We start from the raw sequence: 18815 nt of genomic DNA, 5'->3' as shown, positions 1-18815 counted from the left end.
TGGGTGGTGAGTTCCCCCCAGTCCAGGGCCGGACCTTCATCCTTCTGGTCTCAGAGCCTGAAAAATGAGCCCTGGAGTGGATTTGCCCCTCAAAGGCAGACTGGCATTAGCCCAACACAGAAGCCTGGTGTGGAGAACTGAACTCCAGAGGAATCCTTTGCACTTGGAGAAATAAAGCAGCCGCTCTTCACGGAAGGCAGCCATCAGGGCACGTCGGGCCAGAACACTGCTGGTTGTGCAATGAATCAGAGCTATGTGGAAAGTTCCATGATTTAAACATTTAGAAATAAGAAACACAATTCTCTCAAACTAAGCAAAAGGCGGCGAGAAGAGAACGTAGTGCTTGATCCAGCCCATCTCTCCACGCCCAGTGCTGACGCCTGCTGCCGCCCCGAGCATCCCTGGCAGTCGACTGTGGCCAGAAGTCCTTTTTTGTGCTTATTCTAACAATGTCATCCTGCCACATCCTCCCCCAAGTCTCTCCCAAAAGACAAAAACAAATACTCTTCCAAAAAGAAACATCTTGAACCATTAAAAAAAAAAATGATCAGCAAGTTGGACGTAAAATGTTGGCACATACTTGCAATTAATTTGCCTGAGGGTTGGGTGACAGTGATGTCAGGCTGGGCAGCATTGACCTTTACAGCAGAGCTGTGCCTGGGTGGTGCCTCTGCCAGGGCAGGCTCAGAAGAGCCTCCTCACCCCCACCCTTTCCGTCCTTCCCTGAGTCCTTCCCTCCAGATGAGCCTGCGCTCCGGGGTCACTCCAGTGCGCTCAGTTAGGTGACGGCCTGGCCTGGACCTCACACATCCCGCAGCCTGTGCGCCTCTTAGGTTGACGCGGCCTAAAGCTTTTCAGGCCCAGTGTCAGTACGTCCTTGAGTCTGACTTTCAAAGGCCATCCGTTTGAAACCCTGCCCCAAAGAGTTAAAGAAACCAACGACTAGAAGAACTTCTTGAGTTTATGGGATGGCAGATAAAAAAGGAAACAACTTACTGAAACGCTGCCACTCCCTCCACGTATGCGATGAAAGAAGTAGCCGAAATCAGCCAGAACCAAACGACCCACTGGAGTCCGCAGGGAATGTACTTGCTGATGTCACAGCCTGAATTTCCACCGCAGGCTTCATGCTCACACCCTCGAGTTTGCACGTGCCACCCTTGAGGCAGCGTGAAGAGCTACGGCCCAGGCCCAGGGACTCGCCACCAGTCACCTGCTAATCCCGGGATCCAGCCCCCGAGCCTTTTCTAATAAACTCACTGCCGTGAAGCCAGCACAGGAAGACAGATCTGAGTGGATTCCTGTCTCCCTGGGAGTCGATTTTCAACAGCAAACTTTTCTTTTCTCAAAAATCCAGTGTCATAGTATTGGCTTCCAGTGTGTCAGATAGGGAGCCCTGTTCGCTCTACAAGGTCCTCGATTTCAGGGCTTTCAAATGAGGCTCATCCTACAGGGATGTGGGGCCGTGTTCCCCTGAGTTCCCCCACAGTCTAGGTACTGATGGCAACTACTTGGAGGGGATTTTGGGAGCTGGTGGAAAATGTTTCTGTGTTCAATTTCCACATGAGGATGGAAGTATTATCCTACTGACGAGATGAATTTGTTCTCCTGCTGCTCTTTTGTTCCCTTTTCTTCCGTTTCCCCCGAGCACACAGCGTTGGTGATTTGCAGAAACACCCCTGTGCCAGCCTCACTGCCGCTGGTTCCAGTTCCAGCTCCACCATTCGTGTTAGGGCCTGAGGCAACCTCCTCCGCCTCTGTAAGCCTCGTTTCCTCAACACAAAGTGAGAAATAACAGGAGTTTGGTTCTAACATGATTCTGAGGAGTAAATAGAAAAATTGGATGTGAACCACTGTGGACTGGAAAAGTCACAGAATCTATAAATTTAGAAGACAGAGCTTTACTTCTAAAGGAGGGTTGCCCAGCCTGTGGACCAGAAGCAAGGCCTCCAACCAAAACCAAAAAGCAAGCACTTCAGGAGAGGGAAGGAGGAGACAGGAATTAGTGCTGAACAGGCTGGCTGGGTGCACAGACTCACCAGGCTGCGGGAAGAGCCATGGATATTCATGAAGGGGGTGTTGCAAGCGTGTGCAGTTGGCTAACATGTATGTTACATGAGACCCAGGGAAAACCCAGGCTTCAAAGTCCAAAAATCTCCAAGTCATAGCTTGGCCCCTCATATCTGTATGATCCCAGGCAAGTTAGTCAACCTCTCCGGACCAGTTTCCTTAGCCGTAAAATCCGGGTGATACCAGCATCGTAGGCTGGTAATCGGGATTTAGATGAAGTGGATAAATACACAAATAAATGAATGAGCGCTCATCAAACTGTAGCTGGTCACCATTATCAGCAAGAGAAATGTGCGGGGCTCACAGGAAAGCTGGCCACGCAGACCGTTAGCGCAGAGGCATCTTGGAAGCCGTGACCCCAGCACATTCTCCAGAGCATGACTATGGATCGCCTTCCACAAAGGCGCACCTCTAACCATCCTGCCAAGGCGAGGCCCGCTTTGTCCCAGGCACAGGCTAGAGGCCTAAGGCACGTCTCAGTGGAGGGACTTCCCTGGACTTGGGCCGGGGGCATGTGTGCTTCAGGCTGTCATGCCCCTGGGATTTACGTGACGCCAGCTCAAGTCCAGAAATGACTCACCTGCTTGCTGGGCAAATTCTGATTCTGTCCAAGTGGCCTCAGCCCTGACTGCAAGATACCAGTTTTAATCTGCACCTGCCCGTTGAACGGAGACAAAGCGTCGGCCAGGGGCTATTTTAGGGCCTCAACCGGGAGCTATTTTAGGATATCCACCGGGACCCACAGCCCACTGAAACCTGGGTCTCCCTGCAGGCAGGAGGCAGCCCCGTTTGTAGGACTCTTCTTTTGTGAGTAGTTTCTCAGCAGGCATTCTGATTACGAAAGAAATCCCTTTAAAAGCAGAAAAAATCACACGCTAGAATTTCTAGGTATTCTCATCAACTCTGCTGGAGCAAATAGTTACAATAATTTACATAGATTTAAGTTAAATACAGTTTAACAATTTTTAGGATTAGATTGGCCAACTGAATAGATGGAAACTATTAACAGTTGAAAATATTCTTAAATAATCGCTTAGCTGCTGTTGGGACTCAGAAGACAATCCCCCAAAATGCAGGCTTCAGCAGCGGCCTCAGAAGCAAACGCTTTCCCCCGACCTTCTCCTGCCCTCCCTGCCTCTCAGCCCCATTCTCCCCTGAGGCAGCACAGAAACAGGAATCCCTGTTCCTCCAGGAGAGTCATAGGAACCAGAACCCTCTCCCCAAAGCCAGCCATAAAACCCGGAAATAGGACTCCCACCTTCCTCCGCCTTTCTCTGTAAAAACCGGCCGTGAGGAAATTACCGGACCTACCTTGTTTGACTGCAGGTCATGAGACCCCCGTTCCAGAGAGGGCCCCGCCCCACAAAGGGAAGGGATGCTCCTCAGAGAGGCCAGGAGGAACCTGGACAGATGGGCCCTGCCGCCCCCTGCGCCCACCCGCCTTAGGCCCTGCCGCCCCCTGCGCCCACCCGCGTCAGGCCCTGCCGCCCCCTGCGCCCACCCGCGTCAGGCCCTGCCGCCCCCTGCGCCCACCCGCGTTAAGCCCTGCCGCCCCCTGCGCCCACCCGCGTTAGGTCCTGCCGCCCCCTGCGCCCACCCGCGTTAGGTCAGGCCCTTTCTGTCCAGGCACATTCCTACACGGCCGTCCACACTGCCTCGAGCGCAAGTATAGAGATGATCAATTCCCCCGTGTCTTTGGGTCTTCAGTGTGAAGGCCGCTGTGTACAAGTTAATCAATGTGTATGCCTGTTCTCCAATTCACCTGCCTTTTGACAGTTGATTTTCCAGTGAACCTTCAGAGGGTGAAAGGAGAGCTTTCCTTTCACTCCACACCTCAAAAGGTCCTTTTTTCCCCCAGGCCTGTTCTCCAGCTCTGATGCTGGGACTCAGAGGCTCTTTGTTTGACCCAGCAGGGCGCGTTCCTCCTGGAGGAGGGAAGCTGGCACCGCACCATCTCCCTGGCCAGGTGGCCCCACAGGTGGTCCTCGCCTCAGCTGTGACTCCTCTTGAGGGTCCCTCCCCCGCAGGTGGTCCTTGCTTTAGCTGTGATTCCTCTCGAGGGTCCCGCCCCTGTCAGTTCAGTGGCGGTGGAGGGGTGCGTTCTCCCACAGTCAGGGGAAGCTGCTCATCAAAAATTCCCTCTGGCGTCAACCACAGGATATTTATCCACCGCAGAAGGGAACAGAAGTCAACCCCGGAACCAGGTACTGTGGGGGCCCAGGACGGCCTGACAGAGCTTCGGCGTGGAGGGAGAGTAGGGCAAAGCCCAGAAAAGTTCATAGGTAGAATTCAAATTCGTTGGCGATTAATTGGATGTAAAAGTTAAGAAGAGGAGAAGGTCCAAGCTAATTTTCAAATCGAGACTTCGGGCAAAGGGGAGAATTGTTCTGTGACCAAGGGATAAGCTATAGAAAGAGAAACGGGTTTAGATGGACAGCGGGCCAGGGAGAGGCAAGAAGGGTGATTTCCATTTGTAGGCAACACTGGTTTTGAGCTGCTTAAGGAACATCTGGATGAAGACGCACTGGAAGCCATTGGATTTGTGGGTATTGAGCTCAGGAATGAGGCTGACCCAGAAACACTGCAAATCTGCTGCACAAATATTCACTACACCGCAGGCCGGCGCTGCATTAGAAACACAAGAGCAGGCAAGCAGACGTTACTCTATGGGTCAGATAAAAGAATAACAACAACCACCGCTTCATTTACAGGGCGCTTATAATCTTCCCCCACTGGGCTGACTGCCTCATTATTTCATGGAATCCTCCCACGAACTAGCTGAGGTCCAGGACTGCTTTACAGTGGAGGAGACAGAGGATTGAAGTAATCTGCCCAGCACACAGTGAGTAAGCGATAGAATGGGAAGCAGGTTCCCGATGGCTTGACCCCAGAGATGTGCACAGCGCTTGTGGTCAGCACCGTTGGATGCTCACGAGGAGTCTAAGCAGACAGAGACCGAAAGCTGCTGAGCTTCTCCACGTGGATCTGCTGTGGCCCCCAGGGGAGGGTCGGGGGGAAAGTTACTTATAGTGTGAAACCATCAGCTTCTCCTGGTTTGCGATTTGAATGGGCCCACAGGTCAGGGCATGCTTAGAAAAAGTTGGGCCGGGCATGGTGGCTCACGCCTGTAATCCCAGCACTTTGGGAGTCCAAGGCTGGCAGATCACTTAAGGTTAGGAGTTCGAGACCAGCCTGGCCAACATGGCGAAACCCCATCTCTACTAAAAATACAAAAATTAGATGGGCGTGGTTGTGCGCATCTGTAGTCCCAGCTACTCGGGAGGCTGAGGCATGAGAATGGCTTCAACCCATAAGGCAAAGGTTGCAGTGAGCCAAGGTCACGTCACTGCACTCCATCCTGAGCAACAGAGCAAGACTGTCTAAAAAAAAAAAAAAAAAAGAAAGAAAGAAAAAAAGAAAAAGAAGAAGTTTGACTGTAAGAAAAGAGTTTGGGGCAGCATAGATCATAACACTGGACCCCGGGGAGGTTTCTTTCTTTCTTTTGGAGGAAGAGATGCAAGCAGGTAAGAAGAGGAGCGATGGGAAGAGTGAGGGTAGAGACACAGAGAACATTTGGTGGAGATAGTCTGAGAAACTGGGCTCCAGGTGCAGGAGAGAAGGAGGAGCCTGCGTGGGGAAGGAGGCAGGAGGGTGCAGGTGCGCCAAGGGCAGCCACCAGATGGGGCAGCCAGGCAGGGCTCTGGGCAATGGGGTTATCATGCTGCCCTCAGTGTATCAAATAGCACTCAGGTTCCCCTAATGACAAAGGACAGATCAAGTTGTGTCAACCTAAAAAGCACACAGAGAGAGGCCCTCTAAAAGCAAATGTATTTATTCAGGGATAGGGCACTGCAATGGGAATAGCATGCCATAGTAAACTATGTATGTATTCCAAAGGATGAAGGAAGACAGAGTTATTAAAGGAAAAATGAGAAGGATTATATCATTGTTTTGAGAGAATTCTCTTTGGCTACTGGGATCAATAAAAAGAGTGGGGCCAGCCCAAGGTTGAACAGGTACTTGCTGGGCAGATGTGCCTTTTGTGTAAGGTGCGGTGGGCCTTTGTGCAGGCTCGCATCATTCGTAGAGTCTATCGCGATTGTTTTCATGCTTAGGAACCCTCCTTTCATGGCCTTTTCCTGTTTTATTTGTCAGGGTTTTCAACACAAGTGACTCCATTTTAATTCTGGTAACTTTCACATTCCTCTTTTGATCAAGATCTTTCTCTGATCAACCATCCTGCAGTTAGGTTTTGATTTTCCCTCGGTGCCAAGATGGACCTGTCTTGATTTGGTCTGGTCTGCTTCTACATTGGAGGGAGTGATTGGTGACAAGGAGTCAGTGTTGAAATCCGTTCAGCCACATTTGAGCAAGAAGGAAGGCCTGGAGGGAGTGGTCCTCAGACTAAGCCTACTTGGAGTTCAATTTTGTTAAGTTGTTATTAAGCTCAATTCCATCTGTTCTGTAGGTGTTGGCTATCAACTCAAAGTGCTGAGCCAGCATCCTTCTGTTAGGAGTTGTACTTCTGCAGAAATTTGACAAGCAACAGATACAAAATGTAAAAAGGACAATAGAAAGTAAAATTAAGAGTAATCTCTCAAACCCAGGTTATATCATGGTTTTGAGACATGAACGTAGGCTGAAAGGCCACCAATTAAATACTTTAAATGACCACCGTTCTGTCAAGTTAAAAAGGCATTAAGACAAGTAAGAGTGTCATTGCAACATAGAGTCTTGTTTCCATAATCTTAGGAAAGGCTATCTACAGTGTGAAACCATCAACTTCTGCTGGTTTGCAAAGTGAATGTCTCTGGTTATGGCATCAGGAGGTTTGGTGAATTTTTTGTTTGACTTATACACTGGGTATCAGACTTGTTCCTTAAAATTAATCTAGGTTCAGCTTACAGGACTTCAGGAATGGTTTCCATTTCTAGTACATTTATGGAAAAAAATTGGATTGGAGGAACCTAGAATGTAGGATTTAGTCTAGTCTATAGGTAGAAACAAGAACTCTAAAACAATGCACAGAGCTATCATCTAATAACAGGTATATTGGCAGGTTTTCTCAGAAATGTAACTTCTTCTCTCTACATTAATCACACAGGAATCTCAGACTTTAAAATCTCTTGAGGCTAGAAAGTCAAACTAATACTGACTATAGATTCCACCTACTATCTCGAGATTCCTGGGCCTGCCAGAAAGTGACAATTTTAGTGACTATAAGATCCTACTAACCCTTATAAACAGGCATTCTATGCACATCCCCAAAAGTGATATTTCAGACAAAACCTTGGCAATATAATCAGTGTTTTCAATTGTATCCTCTTGTCAAGGGAGAGTGAATTCATATTGAACTTATGCGAATAGCCATATTGCCAAAAAGTAATGAGAATAAGAACACATCCTGACAGTTTCCAATCCTGGCCGAATCAAGTAGGGAAAAAAGGAAATACTTTTACCTTTGTTCACAAAAGTATGCTTCACCAAGTTACTATAAACTGTGGATAGCTTAAGAGAGAAAATTTCCTTAAGTCTGGAAAACAAAAAAATTTCCAACAATGTCGCAGATGAAAGTCATAGAAATATTATCTCCATCAGTTATTCAGCTTATGTGATTAATTTTTGTTCTGCTTGATCTCCATTAGCAGCTTCATGAACCCATCCATTTCCTCATTAACGTTCTAAAAAATCTTTAGTCTATTGATCTTAAAGTTATAAGAAAAATGTAATTAAGAGTACTTGTTAGAGTCTTTTCATGAATCTGACTGCAAATGCTTTCAGACAATAGCCAAAACAGTAACTGTGAATGACAGAGACTTAGAATAGCCATCCTTATAAAGCTGAATGAAAATTTACCATTATCAGAAATTGACAAGAAAACTTGGTTATTTTGTGGCACACAGCACAAAAAACGGAATTAGGACTTGATGATGTACTAGACTTCTCAGAGTGTTGTGCAATTTTGGAACATTCATATCAATAACATACCCATCAATGTAACTGAAGGAATCTCTAGCATCTCTCACCATCTAACAGTGCTTACCATGCAATTTGCCAAAAAAAGCCTAATCGTTTAATATTTCTACAAGATGAGAGAGACATCTTTTTAGACTCCCTAAAGGCCTGAATTGACAATCTATAATTTTAGGTCAAAACTACTTAATTTATAATTTTGATACTGGAGAAGCCCATCAAAGATACCAAAAGTTTTAAGACATTTGATAAAAACAGAATCACAAGTCATTGTGGAAAATAGTCATTCATTTAACCCACGTGATAGAGACTTTAATAGCAATACAGAAAGTTACATGGATTTATAAAGAAACCTTAACCCTTTCAAAGCACAGTTGGTCTAAATAATCAAAAACCTAATAAAGACAACTGAGGAAATCATCTTGATAACACGTAAAGTCTTTGTTTCTTTAGGCATGTTACCAAAAAGTTAAAGAAAATCCTCCCGCAATGTGATGGCTTCTCAGAAGCCCATTTTGATAAACTAGAAGTCAAACCTGATGCAAAAGCTACTTGAATTTAATAAGACACAGAAAGAGTGTGTGTCCAAGGTCATTAGTGACCATGGAACATGAACAAAGTCGCTGGTATCTTGGGCACGGGAACACCTGGCCTTTAGTAACAGCATGATGAGCTTCCTGTTACACGGAACAATTCAGACGTACTGAGAAAAGCCAGGAGTTCAAGTTGTACTGAATTTATATGCCTTTCTAGGCTTTCAAGACAGAATTTTCAGTGTCAGGTTATAACAGCAGACAAAACCAGAGAAAAAAGTTATAGGAGCCGACAAAAAAATTAAAAGAGAGAGTCACTACCGGAGCCTTCTCAGTGGAGAAAGAGCTGAAGGCAATGGTGCATGGCTGGCGAATCACATACAGCAAGAAACGGCAGAAGGGAAACTTCTGAACATGAACCTGAGAAGCTTCCGGAGAGAAATTCCACCCTGAGAAATAAAATCATTATTCTCAGTGAGGAAAACAGCATTCCTAAGCTGAAACTAGGGACATTAAATGGATCTCAGAAAAAAAATTGGCAGAAACAGTAACTAAAACAGGAAGAAGCTGCCCTTCAGGAGATGGTTGAAAATGTAAAGAAATAGACTTCAGAATTAGAAATCAAAACCTTTTGCAATATTTACCAAGAGCAGATCAATATTTTTGTTTAAAATCTTGTTGTTCTAACATGGGGGGAAAATTTTAGCTTTAAACTTCCCCCTCATAAAAAAAAAAAATTAAGAGGTTATTGGGTAGGAGAAAGGAGAGGAGCAGAAAAGATAACTATTGGGTACTGGGCTTAATACCTGGGTGATGAAGTAATCTGCACAACAAACCCCTGTTATGTAACCAACCCTTCCATGTACCCCTGAGCCTAAAATACAAGTTAAAAAAAGAGACAGATATTGCTATGTTGCCTAGGCTAGTCAAGTTTTGTATCAGTGTATTTTTAATATCAAATCTCAATCTTTAGATGGACATATAATTTTCTTTTAATTATAGCCAACTTGATTACACACACATTCCTTTCATAAATTTATCCTTCATGAACCATTTGTGACCTGCAGAGACCTCCCACTACACATTTAGACTTTCTGCTCTGCCCCATACGTCCTCTTTCTTACATAACCAGTTGTTTTACTTTAAGACAAAAATGCACCACTCAAGATTCTTTCTCCTACAAAATTACTCTCTTTTTAAACTTTTTTTACCATAATACAATTTTATGCTTAAAACTCTTTTCATATCTTTGTCACCTATTTACCAGTTTCTGTCTTGCTTCTATTTTTTCTTTAATCCATACTTTGAAACAACCTTTTTAAATAAGCTCTGAATTAGACAGAATTGCTCTTTTTTCAATAAAAAAACACACTTTATGCCTTCCTCATTTTTGTCATTAAAAGTACATCTTAATTTTTGGCACACTTTGTATATAGAATCATATATATATGCACATACACAACACACACACACATACACACATAAATATATAAATCTAAATTTTAACTCTTAGTAACCTTAATTTTTAGTTAAAACCAAAGCAATTTTGAACTTTCTGTCCAATATTAACATTTTATCTTATCTGAGAATGACCCAGACATTTTATGGGTATCCACAACTTAATTTAACATGACATTAAGACTTTACATGCAAAGCTCATTCATAAATATTTATCCCATTTAAATTTACCTAATTTGTTTATTTTTAATGGTTTACCTATATTACTTATGAAAACTAAGGTATTAGACAAAGCTAATCATTTTACTATTTTCCTAGTAACCATTTTTTTAGCCTATGAATATAATGTACTTCACCTAAGTAAGAAACTGAAAGTAAAATACATGGATATTTTGGTGATGACTCAGAAGATACAGCCAATTTTCTTAAATCAATAACATTATATTAGCCTTATTTATCAAAGAGTTATACAAACAAATATTATTCTGCTTTTAGGCTGAGTTTATAGTTTTATAACCTTGGTGTCAAACCGTGACACCCTAAGTGAAGACAAATATAAAACTCTCTGACCAGCAACCTCAGGTAAAAATGTGTGCTGACAATTTTAAAAACATTTCTATTTTTATTTTAACAACAATTTTAAAACCAGCTTATTTATCAGTTACTGAAGTCATGTGAACTAAAAGATACTTAAGTTAATTACTATATAGCTTAACAACTTCTATGAGCACTTATTTAAGCCCAACTGAATAAATTTTCTTAAGGAATTTTTAGCTGATTATGCCAGATTTTACCATATAGTCGTAATACATAACATCATACACGTGGATACATGTAAGTACACCTAAACATACATGTACACACTAAAATCTTACAGTTTGCATTTTAGGATTTTAGTCATGAGATGGTAAACATACCAACTCATCAGTATAGAAAAGACAGTTAGACCCAAATTATGTTTCTGACAAATTGGGACACCTTCACGTGGCTAAACTTTTTTTCCCCTGACAGATAATCTAATGAAGGTGGTGGACCAACGTTTTGGGTAAAGCAGTTTCCATAGGAGCTTGACTTTTAAAGAAAACTTTGTTCTTTTTTGCCGTTTGTTCAGTTTCAAATGAGTTTAGGGTTAAATTTTCAGTGTTTACATTTCTGCTAGGGTCGGCTGAATTATATACAATAAATTCTCCAAGTGGCCTTGGACTAGCAATAAATATATCTTGTTTTACCAGTCTGGTTTGGTTGACTAGTCTTTGCAGGCAGGGAACCATTTTAGCAGAGTTTTTTTACTTTTCTGCCCCTTCATGGCAAGAGAAAACAACTTTGATGCCAGACAGAAATATTTTTATATTTTTTCTGTGAACTCAAGATTTTGACCTGTTTGATCTTAGGGCCTAACTTTTATAAACAATTTCTACTACTTTTTCTTTTGTAATGTCATTCCTTCAATTAACTGTTCCATTACTCTAAGCAATTGTTAGTCAGGCAAACCTAAATTTGAATTTCCAAAAGGTGTCTTGGTTGTTGGTTGCCATGGAGGTGTGGTAATTTGTAAAGTCAGTAATTTGAAAGCCCGTTAAGACTTTTTTAAAACCTTGTCTGGCATGTCATAAGCAATGAATTTTATCTCAACATCTGCAGAAGAGTCAGCAAATGCAAAGTAGGAAGAAAAAAATGCGCATATATATATATAGAGAGAGAGAGAGAGAAAAGTTAGAAGACTCTACAAGTTAACTCTGTAGCTGTAGCCTGAAGGAAAAATGAGCTTGGGGAGTTCAAAAGATCCCCATGGCCGGAGCGGTAGCTCACGCCTGTAATCTCAGCATTTTGGGAGGCCAAGGCAGGCAGATCACAAGGTCAGGAGTTCGAGACCAGCCTGGCCAACATGGTGAAACTCTGTCTCTACTAAAAATAGAAAAATGAGCTGGGCATGATGGCACGCGCCTGTAATCCCAGCTACTCAGGAGGCAGAGGCAGGCAAATCACTTGAATCCAGGGGGCAGAGGTTGCAGTGAGCCAAGATTGCGGCACTGCACTCCAGCCTGGGCAATACAGCGAGACTCCATCTCAAAAAAAAAAAAAAAAAAAGGTCCCCATGATGACCAATGATGGAAACTGTAAACACGTGCGCCGGGAAATGCTTGTAACCATTTGGAATCCCAGAAAGCTTGCTGGCCCTTAGTATTTGAGAATTCCATTTCATTTCTTCAAGAGCCAAGAAAGCCCATAGATCCTGTGGAGCGGTGTCAGGAGCTTGGGCCAGTGTCTTAGATGGCGGCAACTGCCGAGTGGCTTCTAGTGAGCCATCCCACACCCACCGTGAATGTTTGTGTTTGCTCTGGGAAGATTTTTTAGAAACAATCAAGGGAAAAAGAGCCAAATTATTTACAGATGCACAAAACTAAACCAAAATGAGCCAGCGTCAGAGTGCTCACAAAATTCTAACCAGACACTCCGATCCAACAAAACATTATGTTGGGCAGAAAGAGTCCAAAGTCAATCCACCCAAGAAAACAAGAGCCTTGGAGGCAGAAGGTAAAATCCACAGGAAGCATGGCACTCAAACCAGAGGGGCACTGGCCTTTATACCCGAGAGAACTTGCCAAGAAGCCAAAAAGTCCCCCATTATCTCAGAAGGAGTGTGAGCTCTTTTATTTCAGGTGGTCTTATAACCCAACCAAATCCCAGACAGAGTAAAAAAGCTTCTACCGAAATGAGGATGGCTCAGCCTGAGAGAGGACTCACCCAGGCAGAAGAGGTGATGGAATCCCCATGGAAACAGAGAGCTCAATGGGGTCCAGTGAGAACTGCACACAGGTCCAAGAACCAGCCATCCTTCTAATCGTGATGTTTCTTCAGCTCCTGCACTGTGCACCACCTTTGTCAGCCTAAAGAACAAACAGAGACAGGCTCTCTAAAAGAAAATGACATTGATTTGGGAAGAGGCATTGCAATGAGAATACGTGTGCTATAGTAAACTATGTGCATATTCAGGGAGGTAAAGGAAGACGGAGGTTTTTAAAGGAAAAATGAGGATGGAGGTCACATCACTGTTTTGAGATAATTATTCTTAGCTACAAGAATCAATAATAACAAGGGTGGTGCCAGTCCCAGGTTGGACAGGCGGTTGCTGGGCACATGTCTGTACTTTTGTGTAAGGTTGAGATGCTCTTGTATGAAGCTGTGGGTTTTGCAGAGTCTTTTGTGACAGTTCCTATTGTCAGGCATTCATACATAAGAACCCTCCCTTTACAGCCTTTCCTGGCTCTATTTTTCAGGGTTTTAACGTAAGTGACTCCATTTTGATTCTGACAACTTTCACGGGGGAACTGTTTCTGAAGACACAACTTAGTGAGCAGGTCACTTCCACGTGTCATCTCTGACCTTTGTCTGTTTAAATCTAAGCAGAACCTCATGGGTGATTGGGAGAGACCCTGGGAGTGAATCCAGCTCCGGACTGTCACATCAGAGAAGCCCAAGAGTAAACCCTGTCCAAAGAAGGAGGGACCAGGGTGGCCTGGGCCTCCCTTGCCACACCCCAGGGATTCTGCAGAAAAATTGCAGGCCACAAACACCCCCAAAACATGCGAGAATCACCAACACACCACTCAACCCACATGGAAAATCACCAACACACCACTCATCCCAGGTGGAATTCATTTCCCTGAGACAGAGTGGTTCATGGGGACAGAGGACACACACTGGCCCTGCCGAAGCTTTATTTTTAAGTCAGTGAATCTTAACGTTCACCTGAAGAAAACTTTACATTTACTTCATTAAAGCCGTTAAGCTTTTCCAAAATGAGGATCTTTTTCTTAGCACACATTTCCTCCACCATGGCGAATATTTTGTAAGTGCACCCCACTCTGCCCTCCTGTTCTTCTTCCTCCCAGGCCGTAATGCGAACATCCAGCAATCTCACCTGCTCACATTCATTGCTCAGTGTTGAAAAGTGATAAAGCAATGTGTGATTGCCACCACAGGAGTAACGTGGAGCGGTGTCCTGAGATCCAAGCTACAAAAGGCTACATCGACCTGGGATATAGGGAACTCTGCATGAAGAAGCGACGTCTGTGCCAGACTTGGCTCTAGGAAGTCTCTGCTGGAACTCCTTGCTCTGTAATGTAACGGCCAATGCCCCGCGTGTGTCGAGTTTCCCATTTCAGTCCTCGTCCTGTGCCATCTGCTTCAGTGGGTGACACAGCCACACGCTAGCAGTGCAGGCTAAAGCCTGAGCATCAGCCTTGATGAGCGACTCAGGAAGTCCCCCGCTTCATGACTGTATTCGGGAAGTCCCCCGCTTCATGACTGTATTCGGGAAGTCCCCCGCTTCATGACTGTATTCAGCACTTTCTATGAGCAACCCTTATACAAGCTTTGCAGATACAAAAGCTAAGAATGTCGACAAAATCATCGTCTTCGTGGAGCTTACATTTTCTCACTCCTGTGACTCATCGGTCCCCAGGTCCTCTGGACTTCACTTCCTGGGCCTCCCTCAAATCTGCCCCCACTCTCCAGCTCCAGGGCCACCCTGCAGCCTCCGCAGCAGCTCCCCAGGCCTCAAGGTCCCAGCTGTACCCTCTCAAATCCATTTCCCATGTTACAGGAAGAGTAAACTTTCTGTACTGAGGCTTGTTCATGTCCCCCCAATGCCTTCTCAATGAAAATCAGCCCTTCAGTGAACCCCCCCTGGGTCCCCTGAGGCTGGTCTCCTGCCTACAGCTCTGGTGGCACGTCCTGCCCCTGGCGGTCCCGCCCCTGGCTGCTGTCCACTTCACTGGCCTCCTCTCTGTTCCTCAGATGCTCTGTCTCTTCCCATCCCAGGATGACCCAGCCCAGCCCATCCTCTTGCACCTCCTATAGGTGCAAGAGGGTAGCAACCTCCTATCCCTCGCACAGAGCCCCCGTCACCCTGGAGGGAGGCTGCCCCTGTTTTTCACCCTCTATGTACTGAACTTTGACAATTTGTCTAGAATGTCTCCTCCCATTAGACTGCACAACCACAGCAGCCAGGATGTCACCATTGCTTCCCTGGGGCTCAGCCTCGGGTTCCCTGGAAGAGCTCCATTAATATGTGGGTTATCGTTCTGTTCCCACAATTGTTGGAGTGGTCATCACCCCCCTCATCACTGCCTTTAGAAGCCATGCAACAGAGGATGGATACACTAACGTGACTCCATCTGGGACCTGAATGGCCCATCTGACAGGTGGAGGCTGGGTGGAATATCCCTGGAAATGCTTTCTAACTTGCTTCCAGAGCACTCACGCCCGGCACACACACCTCCCCTGCACCTGCCCCAAGCACACCATGTGTATCTCATCCTGACTCTGATTCCCACTGGCTCAGCTACTCTATGACCCTCTGTCCTGGGATATCCTAGCTGACTGTAAGGAGAAAGGTCTCTGTGAGGTGGCCTCTCCCTTCCTCTCCACAAGACTGGACAATTCATTTGGCTGTTTTATTAAAATGGTGATATGGTTTGGCTCTGTGTCCCCACCCAAATCTCATCTTGAATTGTAATCACCATGCGTCAAGGGAGGGGCCTGGGGGTGGTGATTGGATCATGTGGGCGGTTTTTCCCTTTCTTTTCTCATGATAGTGAGGGAGTTCTCATGAGATCTGGTTGTTTGATAAGTGTCTGGCATTTCCCCTGCACACTGTCTCTCCTGCCACCTTGTGAAGAGGTACCTTCTGCCATGATTGTAAGTTTCCTGAGGCCTCCCCAGCCATTCAGAACTGTGAGTCTTGTGTTTATAAATTACCTGGTCTCAGGTAGTATCTTTACAGCAGTGGCAGAAGGGACTAATACAAATAGTTTTATCAGTTGTTTTCACATTATGGAGACATGACCTTGGGATGAGTCAAGGCAAAGACTGTTGGGTAAAAAGCCACTTTACGTCCTCGTGCAGATTTGCCTGCAGGTTGAGGTCGCAGGCAATGGTGCTCTGGGCCTCTGGCTTCACTTGTGCAGCATGGGGGGCGGGGCCATGTGCCTCATGTTGGGATTTACAAAGACATAATTCTAAGAAGGCCACCCAGCGACGACAGACACCTGTGAGGGGCACTGAAGCCTGCTTCCCTGAGTTTGCCAGGGCTGTCCTCACACACGATCGCACACGAGGTGACTTAAGCCATAGAGAGCCATTGCCTCACAGTCCTGGCTGCGGGAAATCTCAGATCAGGGTGTCGGCAGGGTTGGCCCCTTCTGAGCCTAGATGGAGAATCTGTTCCAGGCCTCTCTCCTTGGTGTGTAGACGGCATCTTCTCCTGTGTCTCTTCCCTGCATATGTCCAAATATACCCTTTTTATCAGGGCAGCAGTCATACTAGATTAGGGTCTACCCTAATGACCTCACTGTCACTTGCTTACTTCTGTAGAGACCCTATTTCAAATAAGGTCACATTTGGAGATACTTGGGGTTAGAACTGCATCATATTAATTTTGGGGGCACAGTTCAACCCATCACAAGGTTGCCATAGTAATAGTAATAATACCTCAATGCAGGAGGGCCTGGATTTCAGCTCTGAGCTCAGTACCTCTGTCTCAGTTTCTCCTATATAAAATAGGCCTAAATATATGTATTATATGCAATTGGAAGGACAGGGACATAAATGTTGCAAAAATGTTCTGAGCTGTTTGAAGCCCTGTACAGCCGTAAAATTCACAGCATACCTGGCTGCTTTGTGTGGTCCCATTGGCAGTCCTGGGTCTGTCCTGGACTTGGAATACAGAACCACGAGCCACAGCCTCTGGTTGAAGACCCCTGCCCACAGCCACCCAGGCTGAGTGGGTGCCAGCGTCCGAACAGGGCTCTCCAATCACGGAGCCCCTGCATGGCGGAGGGTCTGCCGAAGCCCCTGCGTGGCAGATGGTCTGCAGTGTTTTTTCACTTCTGCTTTTTTAATGAGAATTGAATCAAAATGAAAGGAAATTAATTGCATGACTGAGGCAACAAACCATCAAACAATCTTCAGCAGACTTTAGTTGTTGATTTATTTTTAGATAATTATTGATATGGGGACAGATAAAAAGACACATTTATCATAAGGAGCCAACATTAGGAGCAACACCAAACTCAGGCAAAATGATCACAATGAAGTGACAAGGTGGCTCTTAGAGCGCTTTGGTTTCTGTGTGTTTCATGCCACGTGCCACACCATGCCACGCACTGAGCCCTCCATATGGTGACCGCATGCTGTGGAGATTTGTGCACCCCACCCAGGGAGTGCGCAGGAAAGTCAAGCGTGAGGTCAGTTCTTGGGTCCAGGATGATGACGAGGCCCAGCCCTCCTCACAGGAGCGGCAGGAGGAGTTTCAACATAAGATGCTAGAGAGAAAACCTCCCTCATAAAATAAAAATGACGTAACAGAATGATATGGTCCTGGTGGCTGAAGGGAGTGACTCTCTTTCCAAACACTCTTCATGCTCTCGGGGACCATTAGTCATGGCCCATCATCTCCTGCGATCCACCCTTTAATTAAATTTGCTCTGCTGATGGCCTTGTTAGCAAACATGACAGCAGGTTAAAAGAGGGAAAATAATGATTAGAGAGTCCATGCTTTCACAGTAACCCAAATAAAAGCTTATACTTGGCAGAGAAGCTTTCACCAAATAGATAAGATCCACCTGACCACAGGAAGAGACACACGATGTTGTTTCTCCTCCCTGGAGTCTGAAAAAATAAGACCAAATCCACAAAATGCCAAATCCTATTTAGTATTCCACAAACAAAGGTGCCTAATTGCTACCTCCATGTCAAAACATACTCTGCTCTTAGTTTTCCAAGCTGTATTGTCACACATGTCATTTCAAACCCTGGAAATCCTCTATGACATGCACCAAATGGACCTACCCCATTCAGCTAATATTTCTGTGTAGCTTCTATGTGCCAGGCCCTGGGCTAGACTCTAGAAACGCCATGTTGAGAAGACAACACAGTCCCAGACCTCAGGGTGACACTTGAGTTGCAAACATCTCATCTTTAACCGGGGATCTGGGAGTGTAGCGCTGAAGGCTCAGAGCCTGACTTCCACCCCGGGCTCTGCCACATTCCGGCTCTGCAGCTGCGGGCAAGATTCGGTCTCACCGCCTCAGCTTCTTGGTCTGTAAAATGGGGATAGTAGTCCCTGCCTCATAGAGTTACTGAGGGAGTGGATGCGTTCAGACATACAAGGCACTTGGAATGATGCCTGATGCTTGCCAAGTCATGAATAAATATCAGTTATTCATCATCATCATCGTCGTCATCAGTGCTGGTTTTCCAGCATCGTAACTCTTTTTATAATATTCAATGGAGTCCTGACAGCAAAGCAAATCTAGAAAGAAAAGCTGTACTAATATGGCTGAACAGAAATAATTTCAACACTTCATTTTAAAAAGCCAAGTGCTTTTTTAAAAAATCAGGCTTTATTTAGCTATCAAATGATTTGTAATCGAATTTGATTACTCATTTTTCCCATGAATGAGATAAACAATGCTTACTTAGAAAGCAATCTTAAAATTATTTGTTTAAAAATCTAAATTTCATCAAATAACCCTGGAAGTAACTCTCAAAATAAAATAAATTTCCAGAAACTTTTTACCATCCGTGCAGAACTAAAGAAAGTATTCTCTCAATTATGCCAATTTATGTGTGATAAATAAATGGCAAGAAACTCCATGAAAATGTGCAATGCTTTTCTGACGTCTGCATAAAAAGCGATGGAGGGTGCTCTTGGAGTAAATAAATCAGCTTCTAGTTCCCCTAAGTGATAATGACAAGAGGCAGACAACCCTAGAA

At 45.0% G+C, this 18815-nt stretch overlaps 1 long non-coding RNA gene across 1 annotated transcript; it reads right to left on the bottom strand.

Moving 5' to 3' along the window:
* Window positions 1–381: 381 nt before the first annotated feature.
* LOC116476327 (uncharacterized) lies at window positions 382–14262 on the bottom strand. The gene is made up of 3 exons (XR_004250187.2): window positions 13957–14262; window positions 12780–12922; window positions 382–1819 (listed from the first exon to the last, which is right to left on the bottom strand). It is a non-coding gene; the product is annotated as an uncharacterized LOC116476327 (long non-coding RNA).
* Between the last annotated feature and the right edge of the window lie 4553 nt (window positions 14263–18815).

Source organism: Hylobates moloch, unplaced genomic scaffold, assembly GCF_009828535.3.
Source record: "Hylobates moloch isolate HMO894 unplaced genomic scaffold, HMol_V3 SCAFFOLD_2, whole genome shotgun sequence".
NCBI classification, from domain to species: domain Eukaryota; kingdom Metazoa; phylum Chordata; class Mammalia; order Primates; family Hylobatidae; genus Hylobates; species Hylobates moloch.
This window is presented reverse-complemented; position numbering and strand designations above follow the sequence as displayed.